This window comes from Hypanus sabinus, unplaced genomic scaffold (genome assembly GCF_030144855.1).
Source record: "Hypanus sabinus isolate sHypSab1 unplaced genomic scaffold, sHypSab1.hap1 scaffold_190, whole genome shotgun sequence".
Taxonomy (NCBI): Eukaryota; Metazoa; Chordata; class Chondrichthyes; order Myliobatiformes; family Dasyatidae; genus Hypanus; species Hypanus sabinus.
Window position 1 is genome coordinate 696,481 of NW_026779992.1, and position 27,218 is coordinate 723,698.

Consider the following 27,218-nt stretch of genomic DNA (forward strand, 5'->3'; position numbering starts at 1 on the left):
TGGTGAGGGAAGAAGTGTGGGGGCAGGTGCAGCACTTCTTCCGTTTGCAGCGATAAGTGCATGGAGGGAGGTCGGTGGGGAGCGATGTGGGAGGGGATGAATGGACAAGGGAGTCGCGTACGGAGCGATCCCTGCGGAAAGCTGAGAGTGGGGGGGGGGAGGGGAAGATGTGGCTGGTGGTGGGATCACGTAGGAGGTGACGGAATTTACGGAGGATTATACGTTTGATCTGTAGGCTGGTAGGGTGATAGGTGAGGACCGGGGCATTCAATCCCTGGTGGGCTGGCGGGTGGATGGAGTGAGGGCAGAGCTGCGTGAAATACGGGAGATGCGATGGAGGGCAGAGTTGATAGTGGACGAACGGAAGACACTTGCTTTAAAAATCGGAACACATCTCCTTTGTCCTAGGATGCAGGCCTCATCCTGAGAACAGATGCGGCGGAGACGGAGGAATTGTGAGAAGGGGATAGCATTTTTGCAGGAGACAGGGTGGGAGGAGGAATAGTTTAGGTAGCTGTGAGAGTCTGTAGGTTTGTTGTAGACAACTGTGGATAAGCTGTCTGCAGAGATAGAAACAGAAAGATCTAGAAAGGTGAGGGAGGTGTCGGAAATAGAACAGGTGAATTTGAGGGCTGAGTGAAAGTTGTAGGCGAAGTTAATGAAGTCGACCAGCTCAGCATGTGTCTAGGAAGCAGCGACGATGCAGCCGTCGATGTAACGTAAGAAAAGAGGAGGACAGATACCGGTGTAGGCTCGGAACATATATTGCACCACATGGCCGACAAAAAGGCAGGAGTAGCTAGTACCCATGCGGGTGCCCATGGCTACAAATTTAGTTTGGAGGAAGTGAGAGGAGCCAAAGTAAAAATTGTTAAGTGTGAGGACTAATTCCACACGGCGGAGAGGAGTGGTGGTAGAGGCTGACTGGCTGGGTCTGGAATCCAGGAAGAAACGGGGAGCTCGAAGTCCTTCCTGGTAGGGGATAGAGGTATATAGTCCGTGGTGAAAATGAGGCGGTGGGGGCCAGGGAACTTGAAATCTTTGAAGAGATGTAAAGCATGGGAAGTATCACGGACATAGGTGGGAAGGGATTGAACAAGGGGAGATAAAACAGAGTGGAGATAGGCAGAAATTAGTTCAGTGGGCAGGAGCAAGCAGAGACTATGGGTCTGCCTCAACAGGCGGGTTTGCGAATCTTAGGTAGGAGGTAGAAACGGGAAGTGCGAGGTGTGGGAACTATAGGTTTGGTGGCCGTGGATGGGAGATCGTTCATTTTAGAAGTATCCACAGGAAATTGAGATTTGTGAAGTTCAGTATAAAAATCGTGAAAAATCTTATTAATTTCTTCATAATCCCAAGCCAGTGTGCCATCTTTCCTAGGGATTTTCAAAATTTGCCTTTTGTTTCTGGCCGTTTTTAATTGAGATGCAAGCAGTTCATTATTTTTATCTCCAAACATATAAAATTGAATTTTTAGCTTAATCAAGTCGTCTTCAATAGGATGAGTTAATAATAAATTATATTGTGATTGAAATTCCACCCTTTGTTTAAATTTTTTTGGTGCCTACCAGGGAGAAGGCAATTCTCGATTTAGTGTTGTGCAATGAATCGGATTTGATCTGGGACCTCGAGGTAAAGGAGACATTAGAAGTAGTGACCATAATATGATATGTTTTAACCTACAATTTGAGAAGGAGAAGGGAAAATCGGATATGTCAGTATTACAGTTGAACAAAGGGAACGATGGAGCTATGTGGGAGGAGCTGGCCAAAGTTCAATGGAACAAAACCCTAGCAGGGAAGACAGTGGAACAACAATGGCTGGTATTTCTAGGAGTCATGCAGAAGGTGCAGGATCGGTTCTTTCCAAAGATGAAGAAAGTTCCTAAGGGGAGTAAGGGGAGGCCGTGGCTGACGAGGGAAGTAATGGACAGTGTAAAAATAAAAGAGAAGACGTATAACACAGCAAAGTTGAGCGGGTACCCCCAGGACTGGGAGGCTTTTATAGAGCAACAGAAGCGAACAAAAAAAAAGGCAATACGCCGAAAAAAATGAGGAACGAAGGTAAACTAGCCACGAATATAAAGGAGGATAGTAAAAACTTCTTTAGGTATGTGAATAGCAAAAAAAAAAAAAATACTTAAGACCGAAATTGGGTCATTGAAGACAGAAACGGGTGAATTTATTAAGGGGAACAAGGAAATGGCAGATGAGTTGAACTGGTACTTTGGATCTGTCTTCACTAGGGAACGCGCAAACGATATTCCAGATGCAATAGTGGCCAAAGGAACTAGGGTAATGGATGAATTGAAGGAAATTTATATTAGGCAAGAAACGGTGTTGGATAGACTGTTGGGTCTGAAGGCTGTTAGGTCTCTGGGACATGATGGTCTGCATCTCAGGGTACTTACGGAGGTGGCTCGAGAAATTGTGGATGGATTGGTAACCATTTTCCAATGTTCTATAGATTCAGGAACAGTTCTTGCGGATTGGAGGGTGGCTAATGTTGTCCCACTTTTCAAGAAAGGAGGGAGAGAGAAAGCAGGGAATTATAGACTGGTTAGCATGACGTCAGTGGTGGGATAAATGCTGGATTCAATTATAAAAGAGGAAATTGCGAGTTGAAGGATCAGTCCGAGTCAGCATGGATTTATGAAGGGAAAACCATGCTTGACTAATCTTCTGTATTTTTGTGATATAACTATGAAAATGGACTAGGGAGAGCCAGTGGATGTCGTGTACCTGGACTTTCAGAAAGCCTTTGATAAAGTCCCACATAGGAGATTAGTGGGCAAAATTATGGCACATGGTATTGGGGGCAGAGTACTGACATGGATTGAAAATTGGCTGACTGACAGGAAACAAAGAGTAGCGATTAACGTGTCCCTTTCGGAATGGGAGGCTGTGACCAGTGCGGTATCGTAAGGTTTGGTGATGGGATCGCAGCTGTTTATAATATCCATCAATGATTTAGATGAAGACATTAAAAGTAATATTAGTAAATTTTCCGATGACACAAAGCAGCGTGGCAGTATGAAATGTCATGAGGATATTATGAGAATGCAGTCTGACTGGGACAGGCTAGCTGAGTGGGAGAATACATGGCAGATGCAGTTTAATGTGGATAAATGTGAGGTTATTCACTTCGGTGGCAAGGACAGGAAGACAGATCACTATCTAAATGGAGTCAAGTTAGGAAAAGGGGAAGTACAACAAGATCTAGGTGTTCTTGTGCATCAGTCAATGAAAGCAGTAATTCAGGTACAGCAGGCAGTGAAGAAAGCTAATGGCATGCTGGGCTTTACAACAAGAGGAATTGAGTATTGGAGTAAAGAGGTCCTTTGGCAGCCGTACAGGGCCCCGGTGAGACCCCACCTGGAGTATTGTGTGCAGTTTTGGTCTCAAAATTTGAGGAAGGACATTCTTGCTATTGAGTGAGTGCAGCGTAGGTTCACAAGGTTAATTCCCGGAATGGCGGGAATGTCATATGTTGAAAGATTGGAGAGACTGGACTTGTATACACTGGGATTTAGAAGAATGAGTGGGGATCTGATTGAAACATATAAGATTATTAAGGGGTCAGACACGCTGGAGGCAGGAAGCATGTTCCCGCTGCTGGGTGAGTCCAGAACTAGAGGCCACAGTTTAAGAATAAGGGGTAGGCCATTTAAAACAGAGATGCGGATAAACTTTTTCACCCAGAGAGTGGTGGATATATGGAATGCTCTGCCCCGGAAGGCAGTGGAGGCCAAGACTTTCAAGAGAGAGTTAGATAGAGCTCTTATAGATATCGGAGTCAAGGGATATGGGGAGAGGGCAGGAACAGGGTACTGATTGTGTATGATCAGCAATAATCACAGTGAAAGGCGGTGCTGGATAGCAGGGCCGAATAGCATACTCCTGCATCTACGGTCTATTGTCCATTGTCTAAATAAGTCAATATTCGGGGAAATCGGCGTAAATATTATATAAATTTTTAATTTGTTTTGAAATTTTATCTAATTCTACTTTCGCCTGTTTTTTTTTTAACATCAGCTGAATAAGAAATGTTCTGACCATGTATAGGTGCTTTAAATGTATCCGATATGGTTAATTTAGACATACCACATACATCATTAAATAATCTTTTATCTGGTTTTCAGTAAAACAAACAAAGTCAGAATTTTGCAATCATGTTTGGGATAGGCGCCAAGGTGGATGTGCAAGGATGTGCAAGGATGACATCATCAAATTCGAAAGATAAACTCAAAGGCTCATGACCAGATATAGCAAGAGCGTTGTATTCACAATTCTTAACACATGGCAAGAAGCGAGGGTCGACTATAATAGAATCGATACTCGAATATTTTCGATAAAACTGTGAGTGAAAAAGAATATTCTCTGCATCAGGGTGTAAATATATCCATAGTTCAATCAATACAAATCGGTCAAAATGGAATGAATAAATGACGCAGGGCGATTTGAAAGTCGCTGATTTGTTGAACTCTTGTCAATCAAGGGATTTAAACAACGGTTAAAATCCCCACCCATTATCAACATATATTCATTTAAATCAGGCAATAGAGCAAATACATTTTTTTAAAAAGAAGAATGATCTGAGTTAGGACCAAACGAATTGACCAAAACAACTTTTCTATTACAAATTACTCCTTTGACAATTAAAAATAAACCATTAAAATTTGACCTAATATCGTCTTGAAGGAACAAAATATCGGATTTAATAAACATAGAAACCCTTTTAGTTTTGCTTTGAGAAAAAGAGTGAAATTGCAAACCATTCCACAATCCAAAAATTTTGTCTTGATCTCCCGCCCTGTTTTGCGTCTCTTGGGCATCAGGTTGGAATTGATTATTGATTTTAAAAGTCTTTATTTTGTTAGATAGGATGACTCCAACCACGTACATTCCAACTTATTACTTTAATCCGTTTAAATACCATACTATAATTTTATTCTACTTTACACATGCGCATAGCACATACCAATGCAGGATGATCAAAAATGGCGGCGATGAAGAATACAACCATATAAAAAAACACGCATGCTCCGGAACCACCCAATGGGAAAAAAAACCCTAACCCTGACCCCACCGCCTTCCCCCACAGCTCAGAAAATAGCAATCACCCTATGATCGAAAAACGAAGCCCAGACTTCCCTGTCTGTCCAAAGAAAATTGATAAAAGGTTCTCTACCTCGCCCGCTAGTTTAAAAAGTGGGAAATCCACTGACCTTGTAAGAAAAACGAAAAAGTCTTAACAGTGGAAAGTGTTTACATTCCAGCATCTATAAACTATCCCATGTTATATTTAATCTTTTTTAAACAAAGAAAAAAAACAAATAAAATCTCTAAACAAATATAACCAGAGTAATCTTAAATTTAATTAGATCCTCTTAAAAAAGCTTTAAATCCAGTTATAAGACGCTATAGTATTCTATTACATAAAATACATACAAATATGTAGAAAAGAATTTTAAAAATAAACAGTTATTAAGATCTTCAATATATTACCTAGAGAAACTAACACAATTCAGCACAATTTTTAAAAAAATATCAAAAGAATCAAGAAGAAACATCAACAGTATATTTAACCCAACTAAATTTTCAAAAATACCAACTAATAATATTATATAAATAATTGAAACCTCAGCTAAGTGTATGTATGTATGTGTGTGTGTGTGTGTATGTGTGTGTGTGTGTGTGTGTGTGTGTGTGTGCGTGTGTGTGTGTGTGTGTGTGTGTGTGTGTGTGTGTGTGTGTGTGTGTGTGTGTGTGTGTGTGTATAAATATATAGTTAGTTAATTAAGAAAGAAATAGTAAAAAAAAAGCAAACCGGATATTAGGTTAAAGGAATAATTCCTTTTATCTTCATTTTTTCTCAGGGGAATGTCCGAATAACCATTTAAACAGTCATACTTGAACCACGAATCTTCTTTCCAACACAAACCGATAATATGCACAAATGAACAAGTTCCCTAATCTTAATAGATTAGCCTTCACAAATCTTCTTTCTGAAATGCTAACCAAATGATCTTCCAGACAGTTTAATCGGCAGTTACATAGGTATTGTTTGAACAAACGCCAGTGCAACTTTAAGATTAAAAAATGTACGAGGAGGAGAATCCGGTGGAAAAACTTTAGTTCCTGGTAGTGACGCAAAAAAGGAAACTATTTCTTTTCATTTGCCTGTTTCATGACCAAATTTTGATCGTTGCTCCTTTACCTGCTTCAGATAATCTTAATAGAAACGGAGCTCAGATTTCTCAAATCTGAAAAGTCTCTGCTTTCTTGCCTGTCGCATTAATTGATCCTTAAAGTGATGATAATAAATCAAAACAGACCGAGGTTTATCTTGATGTCTCGAATAAAACCATCAGTGTGTTCTTTCTATACACGGCGTCTGCGATAGTATAGTTGGAAATTAGGTATAAAAAAGCTTACCAAAGTAACAATTAAATCTCAATTTTCGATTTTTTTCCTGCAGCCCAACAATTCGTTCATTCCTTCGGCGAGACCTGGTTTCCAGGTCTATAATCTTATATCGATATCTTTCCAAACAAGTTGAAGTTTCAAGCAATTTTTGTTTAGTTATCTTCAATTCCTCTTCATTTGTAATGCCTTGAGTTCCCAGATCATTAGGTTTTATCAGAAATTACATCATTTCATTACTGTTCTTTTCCAGTTGGTCTTTAATTGAATTCAGTCCGGACCATATCTTCGACCCACGACGGCAATTTATCAGATCTTTACTTTTGTGTCCTTACTTACCCGTTGCCTTTATCACGAGGTACGGACAGGTTCTTCCCACTCCTCAAAGACATATTGTTCCCCTTCAAGAATCAGCAACTAAAAATTTTAAATTCGAATTTTAAACTGGGGGAAAGGAACAAAACTAGGAGCAGCACAGAATCTGCTGTTACTCCATTGTCAGACAGGCGCAGTCTCCTGCTGATCTCGTTTCCATGCTAAACACAGTGAGTAAAGAGAGTAAGCTGAAATCAGCATTCCACTGAGACGCGAAACCAAAGTAAAAAAAAATTCTACACATTTAAGGCAAAACACAATTAGAGATAACTAGATTTACATTTGATTTACAAATTTTCCCAGTTAGTGTAAACAGATATTTTGCCCCATTTTTCAGCAGCTCCCCGAATTTCCTTTGTGTCAGTTCATAGATACACGTGTTGGTACAGGAACTAAGAGATATTAACATCTACCCAAACTCTTGTAGGATAAATGTAGGCGTATTGTAATATTTGTCTGTGAAAAACACGTTTACTTCTGCCCAGGTCATGGACTGTACAATGTTGGTTATCCACAATAATATGAAATTGGCAGATAGAGAGAACAACAAAACCATTGACTTTCTCCGGTTCATAACCTCTGGATCACTTTTGTTGTCAGTATTGCTCCGAAGTCCACGACGAACCATATTCGCTGCTATAATAGATCTGCTGGTTAAAGCATTGAACAGCAGAATTAAACCAATCGGTAATAATGGGGTCATGATGCTGCCAAATATTCCGTAGCCCCTCTACAAGGATGATGTATAGTACTCGAGTTTGGGTTTCCCTGACTCTCCTGCAAAGTAAAAGGTAAATTGCTGAACACAGCTACCTCCGGCCACTGCCACGATATACCTCCGGTCACTGTTCTCTCCGTACAATATCGGGTCCGCAACTCCGGAAGGCAGATCGCGACGTAGCGATCGAAAGTGAAAGCGATTGCCAAACGTAACAATCCAATGTTGCAGTCCCCAGTATAGGTCCCAGAGCTCGCAGCCGAGATTTCATCATGAAAACAGCATTCAAATAGAGAGTATTGATTTTATACAATACAACACCAAAGTAAACGACCATCAGATCAGCTGCCGCGATGGCCACGAGGTAGCGAGTGATACATTTAGAGACCCCACAACTTCTGCGAGACAGGATCAAAATCGCCGCTAAATTAACTGAAACAAAAGAAAAAGATTCATTGTTTAATGGGTCTCGAGTGCTCAGCGTGACTTTATTTGCATGCTAAGGCTGGTACTCCAGATCGCGCCTCTGCCCGAACTGGCCGCCAGTGCGCGAGTGCGCCTGCGCTGACTGAGCTGGTTTTTGGTGATCGATCACCCTGACACGCATTCAACAACAAGCAACTGCGCTCCCGCCAGTTTCACGCCGTGATGACAATGGGCAAGAAAGAAAGCGGCTCGACCTCCGATGGTTTTATCAAGTAGAGAACAGACAACAGGGTATACTTGGATCAGATCGGTTGAGACATCCTTCATTAACTCTCCTGGATCCATGTCCTTCTCTCTGGTGTTGATTTATGACGCTCTCGTGTTCTTTGTCCACATTTAGTGGGGACAGGCTGTACACGATTGGACAAAAGGCTCAGATAGAGAAAGGGACAAAGTACTTAGGAGTGAAAATAATGAACTAAAAATAAATTAATATCAGGCTGCGTAAGTGGTAATGAAATCATTCAATTCGTCTGTATTAATAGGAGTGTCTTTTACTAGAGGTTCAGAATTCAAGGTTGTCAAATGAATCTGTGGCTGAAAACTGTGGAAAATGCAAAGACAGTTCTTTTAAAATTTATTGGCATCTCTTTACTCTACAAGTGATCTGCAGCTTGCACCTGTACGGTGGAGGGGCATAAACCGAGGTTTGCTATGCTACGATTACGTTGACCTGTGGATGGGTTCAGCAGCACAAGGGAGGCAAAAGAAGCAGGAAGGCGATGCAGAAGTCAGTCGGATTACCTTCAGCAGACAGGCAAGGCAACAGATGTTACATTAATGGCTAGAAGATCTATTTTATTGAATTGGAAAGAAATTAATCCTCCAACTGTATTTCAGTGGTTTTCTCAAACTATTTCTTGTTTGAGTTTAGAAATAAATAGAAGTGTGGTTTTTGATCCTTCAGTTAAATTTGAAGAAGCTTGGAGACCTTTTATTCAACATTTTCACATGAGTTGAATTGTCTTTTCCTAAACCTTACTTATACTACCCTTAATTAATTGGATGGAGGTTCGGAGTTATTGGCACTACTGTATATGTACTTAATATTATTCAATGGCCCATGTTGGTTAGTGTTTTTTTTTGCTTTTTTTCCCTCTTTTTTGGGGGTTTTTCTTTTTTTTCTTTTTACTTCTTTGTTCAGCAATGTTCTGGGTTTGAGAGGTTATATATTTTTAATATTACATATCTAAATGTCTATTTAAACTATTAATTATGTACTCTCAAACATTTTGTATTCATGTTTCATTTATGTTTGTTTAAAACTAATAAAAAGATTTAAAAAGAAAGAAAGGCAACAGAAAGGTAATGACTGGGGCAAAGCGAATTCACTGCATTCAAAGAAGAGACAGCAATGGGCTATTGCGGTCGTATGTCCATTACAGAAACGTTGCGCAAAAGAAGGATGTAAGACCATAAAACATACAAGAAGGATTAGGCCATTCGGCCCACGGGGTCTGCTCCGCCATTCCATCATGACTGTCTCTATTATTCCTCAACTCCATTCTTATGCCTTCTCCAGGAAACCTTTGATGCCCTGATTACTCAAGAACGTCATCCTCCAGGTTAAATATAACCAAAGTCTTGGACTGCACAGTCACCCGTGCCAAGGTATTCTAGAGATTCACCAGACACTGGCGATATTTTTTCCCAATCTTTGTTTAGATTCGATGTTCTCTATGCTGAAGCTGGGTCTCTGGTCCGAAACTCCAACACTGGCGGAAACATCCTCTCCACATCCACACATTGTTGACCTTTCAATATTCGATACATTTTAATGACATCAACCTAATTGTTGTAAACCCAGTGTGTACAGTCCCAGATCTACCGAATTGTCCTTATCTGTTAGCACTTTTATACCTGGGATCATTCTCCTAAACATCCTCTGGACTTTCCCCAATGCCGGCACAGCTTCTCTTCGATTAGGGAATCAAAGCTTCTCATAATACTCCATGCATTCTGATGAATGCCTTATAAAGTGTCAGTGTTCATCCTTGCGCTTGCGTTCTTGTTCTCAGGAAATGAATGCTAACGTTGCATATACATTCTTTAAGAGCGACTCATCCTGCAGGTTGACCTTAAGGATCTCCTAAACTAGGTCTCCCAGGTGCGTTTTCACCTTTAAATTTTGAATGTCCTCCCCATATAGACCATTATCTACTCCTTTATTCCTTCTATGCATTTTGCTGCACTAACCTTCACTGGGCACTTCGCTGTCCATTGACACAATCAGTCAAATTCCTTCTGCATACATCCCGCTCCCTCAGCACTATCTGCCCCATCACCTTTCCTCGTAACTTCCGCAAACATGTCCATAAAACCATCAATTCCTTCATCCAAATCATTGACACATAACGTGAAAAGTTTCGGTCCCAACACCAATGACAGAACACAACACAACGTAGGCGGAATGCAGAGTAGAGCCACCATAACTATTCCTGTTAGAGGACATCATGAATCAAACACATTCACTCAGGGTTGGATTCTGAACCAAAGTCAGGTTTACTACCAGCGCCAAATGTTGTGGATTTCATTGCACCCGAAACATAATTTTGTCAGATTATGATAAAGTTCATTAAAACAAACAAAAATACCAGAAATACAAATAAAAAAACAAGGAAAAGTGCTTCTATTTTCAATATTTCCTGAGTGATTCGATATAAAAGTCCTCGATAGAAAATCACGAACGCTCTAAACTAAAACGCACAATTTAAGGATTACAGTATGCCTCACATCTCCGCATTTCAGCGACCTGACCTGGAAGAGCAACGGCGGCCAGTACGGGATAGTAAATACGGACAAGATAACAAATTGCTGAATATCCCATTTTCTGCCAGAAGCGGCGATCAGATGTACGAAAACTGCCAACAGTCCAGATGCACTCTGTGAACGAGACCTTCTTCACCAGGAGGAATGCCCCTTAAGCCAATTAATGCTCCCGTCTCCTTTAGTTGCATTAGCTACAGGACAGTGAACAAACAACCAGTGTTGGTTTCGGTCTATTTTTACTCATTGTGACATTGTGTCACACACTTAACTCTTCGTGCGGCATACATGCAATTCATTCGATGTTCTTAAAATTTATTTTAGCGGGTCAGAGAAATGTTGTACTACAGCATAGAAAACAGGACCCATCCAGTTCGTGTCCAATTCTGCCTGAACTTCCATGCAGCTCTATTCATTTACTTGCCCAAATTTGTCTTAAATGTTACATCAAAACCACGTCCAGCCCTTTCTCTGGTAGTTAGTTGTACCCTTACCCCAGCCTCTGAATCAAGTCCCTCATCAGGTTTCCCTTAAATATTTCACTATTCACTCTTAACCTATGACAGATAGTTCTACTCTCACCAAAGAATGACAAATGCCTGTTTCCATTTTCTCCTCATAATTTAATTCTTACGAAGGCTCCACAAATTCTGCTGCGCTCGAGGTAAGAAAAAGCAATGTCTTAACCTCTTCAAACATTCCCTATGAATCAGATCGTCAAGTCTTGACCGTGTCGTTGTAATCTTGCGCTGTACTCCTTCAATCTCAGCGATACTTTTGTGCAGGTAGTTGATCAGAACTCCACACGATCCTCCAAAATGAGCCTCACCAAAGTTTAATGCAACTTCCGACCAACGTCTGAAATGAAGAGTTTGATTTATCAATGCCAATGAGCCCAAAACCCTCTTTACGACCCGATCTCCCTCAGACACCACTATCAATGAATAATGGATCTGTACTCACAGGCACCTTTGTTCACTGCGCTACTCAGAGCCGTACTATTCCATGTGTACGTCCCACGCTGGTCAGTCCTCCCAGTGTGCAACATCCCACACGTCCGCATTAACAACGTAGCCAGCGGTGAGCACTGCGGCACTCCACAATTTTCACGCCTCCATTCAAAGTGGCGACCATACAGCGTCCCTCTCTGGCTTCTACTGTAGTCATGTTGAATCAGGTTTGCCACATCCCACTGAAAGAAAGGGACTGAACTGTCTGGACTAACTTCCCATGTGGGCTTTATCAAACGTCCTTTTAATTTCCAATTCGACGAGATCCACGGACAGGTCTTCATCGGCGTTCTTGGAAACTCCTGGAAAATTCTGTCAGATTGCGTATGTAACGCGCTGCGTTGTCTCACTGCTAATGTAACGGACTATCTGTAAGGTTTCACTGCTAATGTTTCTCTGTAGCAGCATGGTTTGGGTTATAGCTAGAGACAAGGGGGGCTTTGGAATGTGTGTATCCAATGAGAGGCATGTTGTTTCTTTCTTGTGCGGCTGAGAGAAGGATTCACATTTTTTAGCGAGGGATTAAGAGAGAAAACGCGAATGGAGAGAGTTGGTAGACCGCCGTTCGGAGTGGACTTACAGCGAGGGTCCTAGGGTCGGCAGGGAACGAATGGACGGAACCATGAGCAGCAGCTTTGCACATTAGACTGTTTCATGATAATGTTTCCTTTACCTTTTTAGATTCTTTACGAACCAAGCAGTCAAGTTAAGTATTATAAAGCTCAATCATTCAATTGAATATTGTGTGTTGTTTGTTATTTTCTGCTACTGCTTTGTAACAGGGTGAAACATCACACAGCATCCACCCAAACAATATTTCTTAAGTCTGGCCGGGGCGGGGGCTGTCCTTCCCGAGATGAAGCCGCGAGCCGAGCCTTGGATCCCAGATCTAGGGTTCGGAACAGTGGGATATGAGCCAGCTGGAAAATGGCCGACGAAATTTAATGCATACAAGTGTGAGGTGTTGAACTTTGGGAGGACCAACCAGGGTAGGTCTTAGACAGTCAGCTTTAGCGCACTAAGGAGTGTGGTATAACGAGGGGATCTGGAAATACAGTTCCAGAATCCGTTGAAAGTGTCGGCACAGGTAGATAGGGCTGTAAAAAAGGCCTTTGGCACTTTGGCCTTCATACGTAAATGTATAGAAGGCGTGGTTGAGAACTAAGTGTATTGTGTGCAGTTTTGGATATCTGCCTACCAGAAAGGTTAAAATAAGATTGAAAGTGTTCACAGAATATGTACAAGGATGTTGCTGGGACTAGATGACCTCATGCTCTTGTACCCAATGCCCCAATCAATGAATGCAACCATGTAGTACACTTCTGCAACCCGTTTACGTGTCCATATCAATGTACCGAACCTTCAAACTACTCTAAAATAATCCAACTCTCCTCCCTCTTCCTGGCCTTCCACTGTATGTTCATCCATATGCCCAGCTCAGAGACTAATAAATGTTCCGAAAGTCTCTGCCTCAACATCCCTAGCAGTGTATTCACAGCCACACATCTCTCCTTGTGTTAAAGACCATGAGATATAAGAGATGGAGTCGCACATTTCTCTCCTTCATTGTGCACCGCGGGGTATTACAGCCGATATGTTATCACTCTCCACCCCATTCCCCTGCTGCCTCTCTGTAGCCTTTGATACCCTCACCAGGCAACAAGCTCTCAACCTCCGCTTTAGATATACATACCGACTTTCCCTCTACGCACATCTTTGCCGGTGAATTCCACAGATTCACCTCAATCTATCTAAATAAATACTTCCTCAACTCTGTTCCAAAGGAACGTCCTTTTCTTTCGAGGCTGTGCCCTCTGGTTCTACACTGCCACGGTGTAGGAGGCATTCTCGGTTCGTCCACTCTGCCGACGCCTTTCAACTTCCAAGAGTTTTCACTAAGATCCCCGTCATTTGACTAGCAATCCAGTATAGGTCCAAAGTCATGATATATTCCTCATATCTTAAAACTTTCGTGGTGGGAATCATTCTTGTGAACTCCCCTGGACCGTCCCCTCTGTCTCTACATCCTTTCTTAGACATTGGGCACAAAACAGATCTGATCGATGCCTTATGAAGCCTCTGGAAGGAGAGGGAATCATCGATGTTGTTATATTCTAGTTGCCTTGAAAGAAAGCACATTGCATTTGCCTTACCACAGACTCAGTCAGCAATTACACCTGAAGGGAAATCTTCCAACTCCCCGCTCCTTTGGCATTTCTCATTTCTGAATTTGCTTCACGTTTAAAGAAATTATCTACGCCTTTATTCCTTCTACTAAAGCGCATGCAACGCACTTCCCTGCTCTATGTTCCATCCGTCACTTGCCTGTTTTCCTCTCCTGTGTTAGTCCTTCTAAAGACTCATGGCGTCTTTAGCACAATTTGCATCGTCCAATATCATCGATATCATTGAGATATGGTGCAGAAGGGACAGAAGGAGCTATGGAATGCGGTAGTCATTGGGGATCCCACAGTGAGGGAAACGGTCAGGAGCTTCTGTCAGCTTGATAGAGATACCCGCATGGTGTGTTGCCTGCCATGTGCCAGGTTACGAGATATCTCGGATCAGGTGCAGAGAATTCTGAAGGGAGAAGTCTTGATACACGATGGTACGAAGGACATAGGCGATAAAGGGAGGAGGTCTTGAAGACAGAATTCGGGGAGTTGGGTAGGAAGCAGGACCTCCAGGGTAGTTATCTCAGGATTTCTGTCTGTACCACGTGCTAACAAATGCAAGAATAGCATGATCATGCATATTAATGAGTGACTGAGAGTCTGGTGTGGAGGGCAGGGCTTCAGATGCCTGGATCATTAGGGCCTCTTCTGGGGAAGTTCCGCCCTGTACAAAAAGGATGGGTTATACCTGAACCCAAAGGGGTCCAATATCCGAGCGGGCAGGTTTGATAGAGCTGTCAGGGAGGGTTTAAACTAAATAGGCCGGGGGATCGAACAGGAGCGATAGGGCTGAGGAAAGGAAAAACAAAAATAAATCAGCGATAGCGTGCAAGAAAGATGACAGAAAGGAGAAGCAGGAAATGAGGCATAATCACAGCCAGTGGAATGAGTTACAGGGCAATAGAGGCGTGGTGCAGTTAACACAGAAAGGAACAAATACTGGTCATTAAGTGTTATCTTTGAATGCACGCAGCAAAAGAAAGAATATGGAGGATCTTGAAATTCTTCTACAAGTATGACGTTGTGGCCATCTCTGAAACTTGGTTGAAGAATGGCTGCCATTGTGAGCTGAACGTCCAAGGATATTCAGTGTATTGGGAAGACAGGTTAGTAGGCAGAGGCCGTGGTGTGGACCTGTGTGGAAGAAACAATATTAAACATTAGAAAGGATGACGTAGGATCGGAAGCTGTGGAGTCCCTATGGTTGCGTTAAGAAATGGCAAGGGTAAAAGTACCCGAATGGCAGTTGTAAACAGGCCTCCAAACAGCAGCCGGGATGTGGATTACAAATTACAGGATCGGATAGAAAAAGTGTGTTAGAAGGGCAATATCATGATAATCGTCGGGGATTTTAGCATGAAACTGGATTGGGAAAACCAGGTCAGTACTGGACTTCAGGAGAGAGAATTTGTAGAATGTCTAAGGGATAGTTATTTAGAACAGCTTGCTCTTGAGACCACGAAGAGATTGACTGTGCCGGATTGGGTGTTGTGTAATGATCTGGAGGTGAATAGAGAAATTAATGTTAATATATATATATATATATATATCCTTTGGAAAATGTGATCAAGTTCACTTTGAAATTTGACAATGAGAAACTAAATTCCAACGTGCCGGTATTTCAGTGGAATAAAGGAAGTTATGATGGCATGAGAGAGGAACTGCCCAAAGTTGACTGAAAACGGACATTAGCTGGAAGGACAGCACAGCAGCAATGGCTGGATTTCCGTGAAAAATGACGGAAGTGCAAGACAGGCATATTCCAAATAAGAAGAAATTTTCAAAGGGATGAAGGATACTACCGCGTCGGACAAGTGAAGCCAGAGCCAAAGTGAAAGCAAAATAGAGGACATACAAGGAAGCCAAAGCTAGTGGGAAAATAGAGGAATGGGAAGCTTTCATAAACTTGCAGCAGAAAATTGAGAAGGTCATCAGGAAGGAAGAGATGAAATGTGAATGGAAGCGGGCGACAAATATCAAATAAGATATTAAAGCTTTAATTAATTATATAAAGTGTCAAAGAGAGTCAAGGGTCGATATAGAAACAATACTGAATGATGCTGGGGATACTGTAATGAGATATGCAGAGGAACTGAATGCGTATTTTGCATCAGTTTTCCTAGTGGAAGACACCTGCAGAATACCGGACATTCAGGAGTGTCAAGGAAGTAAAGTTGTGCAGTGACAATTAAGACTGAGAAGGTCCTCAGGAAACGTAATGGTCTGAGAGTGGATAAAGCTCCTGGTCCTGATGGAATGCTCCCTCGGGTTCTGAAGGAAGTAGCTGGAGAGATTGCGGAGGCATCAACAACGACCTTTCAGGAATTGATACAATCGGGCATGAACGGAGATTAGAAAACTGCAAATGTTACTCCGCTATTTAGGAAGTGTGGGAGGCGGCAGAAAGGAAACTATAGACCTGTTAGGCTGACATCCGTGGTTGCGAAGTTGGTGGAATCGATTGTTTGGTATGAGATTACGGAGTACCTGGAGGCACATGACAAGCAGGTTTCCAGAAACGAAAGTCCTGCCTGACAAACCTGCAATTCTTTGAGGAAATTACAAGCAAGGTGGACAAAGGAGATAACAGCCCTTGGAATTACATGGAAGTTATTAACATGGTTGGAGTATTGGCTTATCGGCAGAAAAGAAAGGGTGGGAATCAAGGGATCCTATTCTGGCTGGCTGCCGGTTGCCAGAGGAGTTCCACAGGGTCGGTGCTGGGTCAATGATTTGGACTATGGAATAAATGTATTTGAGGGTAAATTAGACGATACAAAGATCGGTGCAGGGGCGGGTAGTGTTGAAAAAACAGAGAGCCTGCGAAGAGAGGCTTAGACAGTTCTGGAGAATGGGAAAAGAAGTACCAAATGAAAGACAATGTTCGGAAAGTGCCTGGTCATGCCCTTTGGTAGAAGAAATAAACGGCCACGCTATTATTTAGATGGGGGGGAGAGTTCAAAATACACAGACACAATGTGGTTTGGGAGTCTTTGTGCAGGATTCACTACAAGATAACCTGCAGGTTGAGTCGATGGTGAAGAAGGCAAATGGAATGTTAGCATTCATTTCTAGAGGTACAGAATATAAGAGCAGGGATGTGATGTTGAAGCTCTATAACACACTCGTGAGACCATGCTTGGAATATTTTGTGCGGCTTTGGGCTCCTTTGCAAAGTATATACTGACATTGGAGAGAATTCAGAGAAGATTTAGGACAATTAGGGTTAGGTCTCGGGTTAGGGTTAGGGTTAGGGTTATGGTTTGGGTTAGATGCCTGTTCTCCATCTCCCTCTGGTGTTCCACTCCCCCTTTCTTTCTCCCTAGGCCTCCAGTCCCATGATCCTCCCCCTTTCCACCAGTGTATCCCATTTGCCAATCAACTTCCCAGCACTTAGCTTCATCTCTCCCCTCCTGACTTCTCCCAACATTTCGGATCTCCCCCTCCCCTTCCACTTTCAAAGCTCTCACGATATCTTCGTTCAGTCAACACCCTTAATATACGTTCTGTATTCCCTGAGCTATTTTTGGAACAAGAGTCTCCTGCAGTTGGTTTACGTTAATGTTGTGAGAGAGACAGTGTACTAATGAATGATGACGGTTTTACTGAGCGGTACTTTCAGCGTCATAGAGTCATATGACAAACAGTCCATTCGGCCCGGCATCATCCTGCAAGCTCCACCTTACCCACCACATAGAGCAAATCGAACAGTGCCTGATCTGCAACTTCCTGTGGTTTGGCAGAACAGCTTCTGAAAAGTTAAATGAGAATAAAGAAAACAATCATTCTAATTAATTTAAATAAATACTTAATAAAATTGATAATGGTCGAAAATAATTGGTCCCATCGAGGCATCGCGTTTCATGTTCTAGCAAAATTCATAGGAATACATTTTTCTTAGCAATTCGAAATTGCTGCCTTCACCGTGTCTCTCTGCAGTCTTATGTTTGCCGATTCTGTCACATATGCTCATTTTTTTCATTTTAAAATCTTTTTATTAATTATTATTGAACATTAACAAAATAGATACATTAAGTCAATATGTCATTATGTACAACAAAGAATGAGATTAAACTCTGATTACTGTACATTAACCATGCCCCTTCATTCACCGCATACGAATGTGCTTTGTCTGAATATTTACTGTTGTGAGAATCTCGAGGTGACATATCAATAGACAGCAAACCTTTACTATCAGCTCCCTTGATGAAATAAATATTTGAGAAGGCAAAATGAAACACTGATGGATGGAAAAAGGAGGGATCAGGAAGGCAAACTAGAATAAAGTTGCGTGATTAAATGGACTCCACATGCAGAGGTAGGGATGGCAGAGAAACCACCAAACTATATATATACATAGAGTTAGTCATGACACAGCAACAGGACCAAGAGTCAGCAAAGGCACAAAGAGGAGAGGATTCTGAAGAGTCTATGGAGTATCGAGAGATACTGGTACTGAAAGGGATTCTGCTTAATAATGGTAGATTTTTGTTGCCAGAAGGTGGAAGAAACCGAATGGTGTATTGTCACCATGACATTTGTGGCCATCAAGGAGAAGCTAAAACTATAAACTATGGAACAGTTGAAGAATCCGTGTTGATGGCCGAAATTGCGACGAGATGTAGAACATTATTGTAAGAATTGGTTGTGTTGTGCCCAGTAATAACCCAGATGAATTGGCTAAAGAAGTATTTTAAGATACGCTCCGTAGAAGGAGCATGTGTTACTTTAGCGCATTGTTTTGGTGGATTTTCATCTCCATCCCCTGGAGGACTAAAATATATCCTCGAGATAGTGGATGCTTTCACCAAGTGGATAGAGGCTTCCCCAACTTCCCCAACTTCTTTTTGAGAGAGTATTCACCCGATGGTGATTGACAAACACTCTAGAATCAGTCATGGTCACCGCTTCACAGCGCATGTGACACAAAATGTAATGCAACTGTTTGGGGTAAACCACAGGCTGGTATCCATCGTCGTCCACAATACCGTGCAATTGTTGAATGGATGAGCATAATTTTAATGACACTGTTAGATAAATTGAAAGGGTTAAAATCCTTGTTTGGGCTAGATTTATCGTCCGCCGAACCTGGTGGCATTGGAAAGGACAAATGCAAGCAGCAATTAATTGAGTCTACTGAGGAGGCCTATTATGTTAGGCCTAATAGAAGACGGAAGAATCAGCAGAGTAAAGCTTATTTCGAGGTGCAAAAAAAATGCGGGATTTGGAAGTATGACAGAACGCTATAATGTCCCTACATCAGCAGAGCCCCTTTACAGCTTCGCGATTTGTAGGGATATATGATATCGCTGACAGAGCCAGTCAGTTTCAGATTCAATTAGTTGTCATTTAGAGACCACGAATGCAACGCAGTTAAAAAATGAGACAACTTTCCTCCAGAATAATGTCACTAAAGCATATGACAAAATAGACTACACCAGAAAATCCATATAACGTTTGGCAATCCCCAATCTAGAGTCCGGAGAGGCGGCTGCGTATTAATATCGCGCTACCGTCTTAGCACCTTCCCCGGAAAGGAGCTTCAAATCCACTACTAGACAATCAAGACCAAAAACTAAAGCTGAACGACCTGCACAAAACTACATAGTTACAACATATAGTTACAACAGTGCAAACAACAGCATAATTGATTAAAAAATAAACAGTCCATGGGCACAGTAAAAATAGTTCAAAGATGTTAAAGGACTATAAGTTCATAAGAAGTAACAACACAGTTTCCACTATTCCCCAGGGTCCCAACAGAATCGCCATCCCACACCGGCGACAGAAGGGAATACCCCCGCTAGGGACTTCCAAGGCGCCACCCGACTCAGTATAGCAGACGCAGTACACACCGAAAGCGATCAGACCACAGCAGACTCCGAGCCCGTCGAACCTCCGAGCCGACGACCATCCCCTCCGGCACAGCTTCTCCGAGCACCATCCTCTGCCGAGCGTGTTAAGACGGCCCCCCCAAAGGCCATTGGGCAACGCGACCCCGAGGACTGCGGGCCTGTTCTTCCCAGCAGATTCCCGGACCTCACAGCAGCAGTAGACCGAAAAAGGTCTTCCTGGAGATTTCCTGATGTTCCTCCGTGCTCCCACGTCCGTTTTCAATCTATTATGATTGCGCACGGCACCCCACTTCACAAATAACAGATAATTAGTTCCAGAGTGGCCGCTGCAAGCTGCGTCGTGCCGCCATCTTGGATTTAGATAGTCCACCAGTATATCGAATTCAGACTGCTCCAAATAAGTTGGGTTGGTATCATATTAACCAACTCAAACCCCTTGGAGATAGTCAATGTCTTTTCGGAGCTGAGTTCTAGAAAACATATTGTTAATGGAATGCCTTGGACCGAGATGAGATGATCCTCTTGGAGTTATGTTTCACATAACCGACGGTGATGTGGATGAAGGAGCAATTGCTCCCTCAGTGAGTTGGGCAACCACTTCCAGTTTGTACCCGGAGGATGAGGATAGGTCACATATTTACACTTGCCTAATGCCAAGGCGGAGTCAATGGAAGGGAGAAACAGATGGGAGAACGTGTTTGTGACGTGGTTCTGCAAAAAAGTGGGGGATAATTGATCTAATATGAATGGATTTTAACAATGCATTAGGGTTCGCCAAGTTGGGACCATCCATAACATCAGAAGGTTTAGTATCCAGGGAAAGTTGGCTGATGGATTCAGAACTGACGCCCATAGAAGACAGAATAGTTGTGAATGGAGCGTTTTCTCCCTGGATGTCGGTGGCCGGTAACTGAAGAGTTCTGTTCTGAAACCCTCGGCTTTATGTGTTTTTATGCATGATTTGGATGAGGAGGTGGAAGGGTGGTTTGTTGTATTTGCAATGATGTGGAGGTTGGTGGAATTATGGGCAGTATAGAAGGTAGTCACAGATTACAACAGGACAGTGACAGGACGCAGAGCACCGCTGAGAATTTACAGATGGAGTTCAACACGGAAAGGTACGAAGTGATTCACTTTGGAAGGATGAATTTGAAGGCAGAGGTGATACTTTCTCGAGTTAACTGAGGGCCGCACGATTCTACGAGTTCCACAATGGAAGCAGAGTGGTGAGACCTTCTCCAATAACGGGAACCACAATCGGGACGGAGCGGAGCACTGCAGGAGCAGTATGAAGTGTGATTGACAGGCAGGCTTAAATGCATCCACTGTTCAGCACATACATACAGTGCCGCTGGGAAGGCAATATAGCTGAAAGTAAATCGGGAGGGAAAAAAGGCGCAGCTCAATGGCAAAACAGCCCGAGAACCTGCGGATCGTTCACAGATTTTACTTGAGGATTTTGTTCAGACAGAGAATGGATGGAGAAATAGTGGTGGAATTGTCCCAAGTTTGCGAATATATTTACAGTTAAAAAGACTGCATCGCCGGTCAAGGGTATGGGGTGGTCAGGTCATTCACTGGCAGAGGTCAGTTCCTGCCAAACGGCCCATGTGTGCGCTGGAAAACATTGTTCTTCAAACTGTCCACAGCCCTCGCTAATCTCCCGAGGACACGATCCCTTTTTGATCACAGGTCTCTGGAATATCGCTGTGGATCTTTTAAAGTGTTTGGATGAATATGTGCAGTGTATTTTATTGCAACAACTGTCAGCTGTCACTGTGATTTCCATCACTCAAACCGCCCGGAATGACTGGAACGAACGAAAAAAAAGAATGAACGAATGTTCCCCTTTAATAAAGAAGCTTTCTCCATTCCAGCTGCCAGACCCAACACCTCCCCTGTGTTTTAGAAGCAAATGTGCTCCGTTCAAATCTACAAAATAAATCGACTTCATTATGAACGCGTATGTTAGAAACAATACTGAGACAATTATGTCCTTCTTAAATATCTGAGAGCAGGTGTTATGAAAATTAAACTGGCAACATTCACATTATACTTTGTTTTAAAGAAAATAGATTGCAATGTCCCTTGAGGTCAAATTAATGATACGGGAACAGTGAGTAAAAATAGTTTAAGGTAAGTGTTTGTGCGGTTAGTTGTCACTAATGTCCCTGATGTGATAGCCATGCTAATTTCCTCAGTGGAATTTCTCTCCCCTCAATAAAAGTCTGCTAAACCGATCACCAGTCCATCTGAGCAGCTGAAACGTTCCGTACAACTGAACACTGCTTCTGACGGAATATGGGATATCCGGCGATTTACTACATCGCGGCTATTTTCTATCCCACACTTGTAGCGGTCGGTGTCCCCGGTAAGATGCCGGAGCTGGTTACTTTATGTATGGTGCCGTCGTTACTCTGCTGCGGTATCTGCACTGTTACTAAGTACAGATGCAACCGTCAGCTGAAACGTGTTTCCGGAATGGCGTATTCAGGCATCCAGTGGTTTTATTTCCATTTTCCATGCTTCGATCGCAGTGTTTTCTTCTTTTGTCAATTAAGTTGGTGTCGATATTGTCACTGTTTCATAATTTCACCTCGTTGGGCATTCTGACGTGATTCTGGTCTCTGCTTTTCTAGGTCCGAGTTTCTAACAGTGTAGACACTTCGAACTTAAAACAACGTGACAGCTTAATTAAATGACGGTCCACTCTATTTCCGACACGTAGGTCGGTTCTTCTGTAAGTCAGTAAATGAGAACTCGTGCTTTATATCTTCTTGACTCAACTTTGTCACCACTACAAACAACCCCTTCTGCTATTTCACCTCTAATAATGGAAATGGTGTTGTTTACAGGAGCGATAGACTGCTCACCTGTACGTGAGTCGTGGAACTCGGATGCTTCGCTCGAAAGTGTGGGAAGGTCGCCAATCCACTGAGAATCACATCCGTCATTGTCCTCCAGCCGGAGTGCAGCGACCGAGACCGCACACACTGGATTTCCGCTTTCCACTTCCAAACGGAGCATACGATGCATAGCATGGGGGCATTCAGGGAACTGACCATATTTCTATTTTGTTTCCAAATGTCTTGCAGTTAATTTAACGGCGATTGTGATCCTATCTCGGGGAAAATGCGGACTCTCCAAATGCATCACCCGTTACCTGGTTGGAATGGCAACAGCGGATCTGATGGTGGTTATCGTTGTTGCTTTAGTGGAACAGACCAACAATATCTACATGTATTCCAGATCCCTGCTCATCACTCCTGTATGCGCTCTGACACTTTTACTTCGGGTCGTAACGCGGGACTGTTCCGTTTGGTTCACGGTCAGTTTTACCTTCGATCGCTTCATCGCAATATGTTGCCGAAAGCTGCGGGAGCGATACTGCACCGAGAGAACAGCAACAGTGGTTATCGTCACAGTGGTTATACTGAGCTGCGGGAGATGTGCGCCGGGTTACTTTGCCATTGAACCTTACGTCATCATTGACAACACACCATGGCGGTGCACCATCTCAGATGAATACGCTACTTCACCCGTGTGGAGAGCATACGCTTTATTGGACCGTATTTTAACACCATTGGTACCAATCGGCTTAATCCTGGTGTTTAACGGGTTAACCGTAAGTCATATCGTTGTGGCAAATAGAGTCCGCAGAAGGCTTCGGCACAGCAGCGACAATCAGAAAGATGCCGAGGTGGAAAAACGCAGAAAATCGATGATTTTGTTGTTTTCTATATCAGCTAATTTCATATTATCTTGGATACCCTCTGTAGCCCGTTCACTGAAATGGCAAGCGCAAAACTATTTTTACCAGAATAGATATTTGAGTTCCCCGGTGTACATCCTACAACAATTTGGGTTCATGTTGCAAATTCTCAGCATGTGCACCAACACTTGTATCTATACATTGACACAAAGGAAATTCAGAGAAGAGCTGAGGAATGGAATGAAGTATGTGTTTACATTAAATGGCCATCTGTGTAGATAACGCCCGTGTCTAATGGTAATTCAGCAGAGTTTTCAAATAAAGTCGTTTTACAATGAACAGGTTTGACAAATATGTCATAAATTCAAACAATCATATGCCTGGTCATCCGAAAATTGCAGAATTGGCGGAAGATTGCTGACTTCATACAGTTCAGGTTGGTAGTGATACAAACGCTCAATGCTGCTGGAGTGATTGTTACATTGGTTGAAGTATGTTCCAAACTATCACAGACACTGGCGACAAAGGCAGAGATGGCTTCAGGACTTTCCCTGTTTTAGCTGTTTCAAAATGGACAGGGTCGGGTAACAGAGTGGAAAAGCAGTGCGATGGCAAACCAGGGATAGTATCGCAGCTGCAGATTCGGAGGGTAACGTGGAGTGTTCGTTTGTTAATAAACTGTGAGAAGAAGAGAGATACATGATCACCACATATGGAGTATTCTGTACAGCCGCTCCTGTAACAAAAAAAAAAACTGCAACAGGAACAGTGAGGAACAGATCGGGAAGCGGGACTTGGACATTTGCCATTTTATCGACATGGGTAACTGAAACTTACACAATATTCTTTAGCACCTCTCCAGGGTAATAGGTTTAGGTATGGAATAATTTCTCAGTTGTGTCCAGGAAGGTTTCATGTCTCCATTGGAAGACAAGTGGACTAGCGAACCGTCCATACCGGTTCTAATATTAGAAAAGGAAACGGATCAGGTGACAGATCTCTCCGCGGGTCAGCATTTCAGAACGACATTTGCCTTGCCCAGAGCTAGGACCAAGGAGCATGGGATCGATTTAATTGGGGGTCAGCGAATTATGGTGCTAGCTAGCAGGAACTCGGGAAGGTAAACTGGGAAATGATGTACTCTGGGAAATGCGCAACAAATAAGTGGGGATTGTATAGGGAGCACTGACATAGGGTTCAGTATAGGCTTATCTCCGTGAAGCAGGGAAAGGATGATAGCGTAAAGTAACTCTGGGTGACAAGAAAGTTGGAACAACTCCTCAAGAGGAAGAAAGAACGATACTTAAAGATTAGGAAGAAAGAATCAGGTAAGGCGATAGCGGGTCAGAATGTAGAAAGAGTTTAACAATGGACTTAGACGAGGTAGAAGGGCAGTTGAGAAGTCCTTGGCGAGTTGCACTGTGAAGAAGAGGAAGAGACTGAGGAGTGTATGGGCAGATCGGAGGAAAACTTGTATCTGGAGTCCAAGGAGGCGGTGAAGCTCCTCACTGAATACATTGATGAATCTGAACTCAGCGAGAAAAACGCAGATATGCCAGAACCTGCCGTCGCTCAGAAAGAGGATTCGGGGGTAAAAAGGAAAACATTATGGTAGATGATTATCCGGTGCCGGAACGGTTATGGACAAGATAAGTTCGGAAAGCGACCGAAGATATTGTTGAGCTTCTGCGCAGGATAATTGTGTCTTCGCTGGCAACGGAAGTAGAACTAGATGATTGGAGGGTGAAAAATGTTATTCATTTGTTGACGAAGGATAATAGGGAAACTTCTTGGAATTACAGACCAGGGAGCCTCACATCAGTAGTGGGCAAACTACTGGAGAGGATTATTGAAGAAGGAATTTATGAGTATTTGGTGAAACGTAGTCTGGCTACGGAGAGACAACATGGCATGTTGTCCTTTATGAGCCAGATTGAATTATTTGAAAAAAAAATAGAATAAAACCAACAGATGAACCAGGACAGTCGATGTGGGTGCATTCATTCTGGTCAGGCGTTTGATCAGTTGCCCATAGTGGACTCATTCAGAAACCTGGCTGCGTTGATTCAGAACTGACTTCCTAACAGGAGACAGGTGATGTGGTAGATACAGTGAATTCTTGCTGGAGGACAGCGGACAACCGTGTTCCGCACGGGGGGGTGGGGATTCGAAATTCTGGTACGCTTTACAACTTTATTTCGACTCTGGAGTTACAGTGTTCCGAGAAACAGGGCTGAGGGAAATAACAGATTTAATCCGACCACACAGCAACCGCAGGATAATTAATGGAATTAGAATTGACGACGTAAGCAAATCGCTGAACTATTGACTGCACCGGCACGTTATGTTAACTAACCTGTCATTTACATAATAAAGGGAAGATGCTATTTTATGGAAATAGGGCTGATGACGTAAGCAATCTACTGAGCTATTGACTGCACCACCACGTTTTCTGAACTGACCTGCCATTTACATATTAGAGGGCAGATGCTACAATGACTTCAAAGCAATCATTTCCAATGGAACCCTACAACTTAAAAAAAAATCAGTGTTCAGCAGCAGCTTTTACTACTTATTAAAATAACTAGCCTTCCAAAATGCCAATTCCAAATTCCGCACCAAGTTATCCTAATGCTAATTTACCTCTGAATCGTGGTTTTAGCGTATCGGGTGTACATACGCTCATAGTTCGATCCCTTTAACCCTGAATCCTCGTGGCCGGTGTGGAATCCGTGTCTCTCTGAAATAAATAATAAATGAAACACACAAAACTACACAAACTAAAAACGCAGCGAAGGCAAAGCAAATATCTGGTCTTGCACTTTTCATTCTGCGAAACCATCGCAGGCAATTGGAGAATACAGAATAAACAACTTCGAAAGCATCCATCTCCTCATGCTGTACCCATCCATTTTATTCAGTTTTCTATGCTTCAGTGTGTGCAAGGACAGAGGAACAGTATCAACAACCTTCTAGATCGGTAGGTGCTGTGAGACACTGAAGTTCTAACCCAGACATACAGTTAGACATCCAGAGGGAGCCACTGCACAGAAACTGGGTCTACAACCGGTCCAGTCAATGAGGAATTATTTAAACTGCCTGCACCCGGCCCGCGGCCATCCATATGCCAGAATTAATCCAATCATCTCTTAAACGTTGACATCGAAATCTCAATGACCTCTCTGCGATATGGAGAGCAGCCGGTGCTCATACTCACTTCCCGGCCCAAAACACCCGAACCGACTGTGTGGCCTCCCGGAGATAACGCAGGCTTCTGTCTCAGGCGCTGAGGGAGCGGGATGAGAGGGCACGTCACGGGACTGTGTACAGAGAGGCTTCGAACCCCTTTCGGGCACATGAGGGGTAGGCGGAGAGTTTCGGGTCTTCATCTCGCATTTAGCTTCCCGGGAGGTGGCAGGCTTTTACCGGAGGGTGTGCAACCATCCAGACTGCGGGAGGGGTAATGGCAGGCTCTTGTTTCCTCTGCTCCGGAGGGAGAATGGATTGGTCCCCCATACAGAGACAATGCGGGTTGATAATGTCCTGAGGCCGGCGGTGTCTAACGAAGGGGATTGAAGGTTGGAGATATATCTGACATCCGTGTGGCTGATGCATGGAGCCAGCGGCGGCCGGGTAAGTGGGGGTTGCGGGTCGGGTGGGGAATCCCAGATTCCCGGCACTTCTGGGGTGGGCGGGA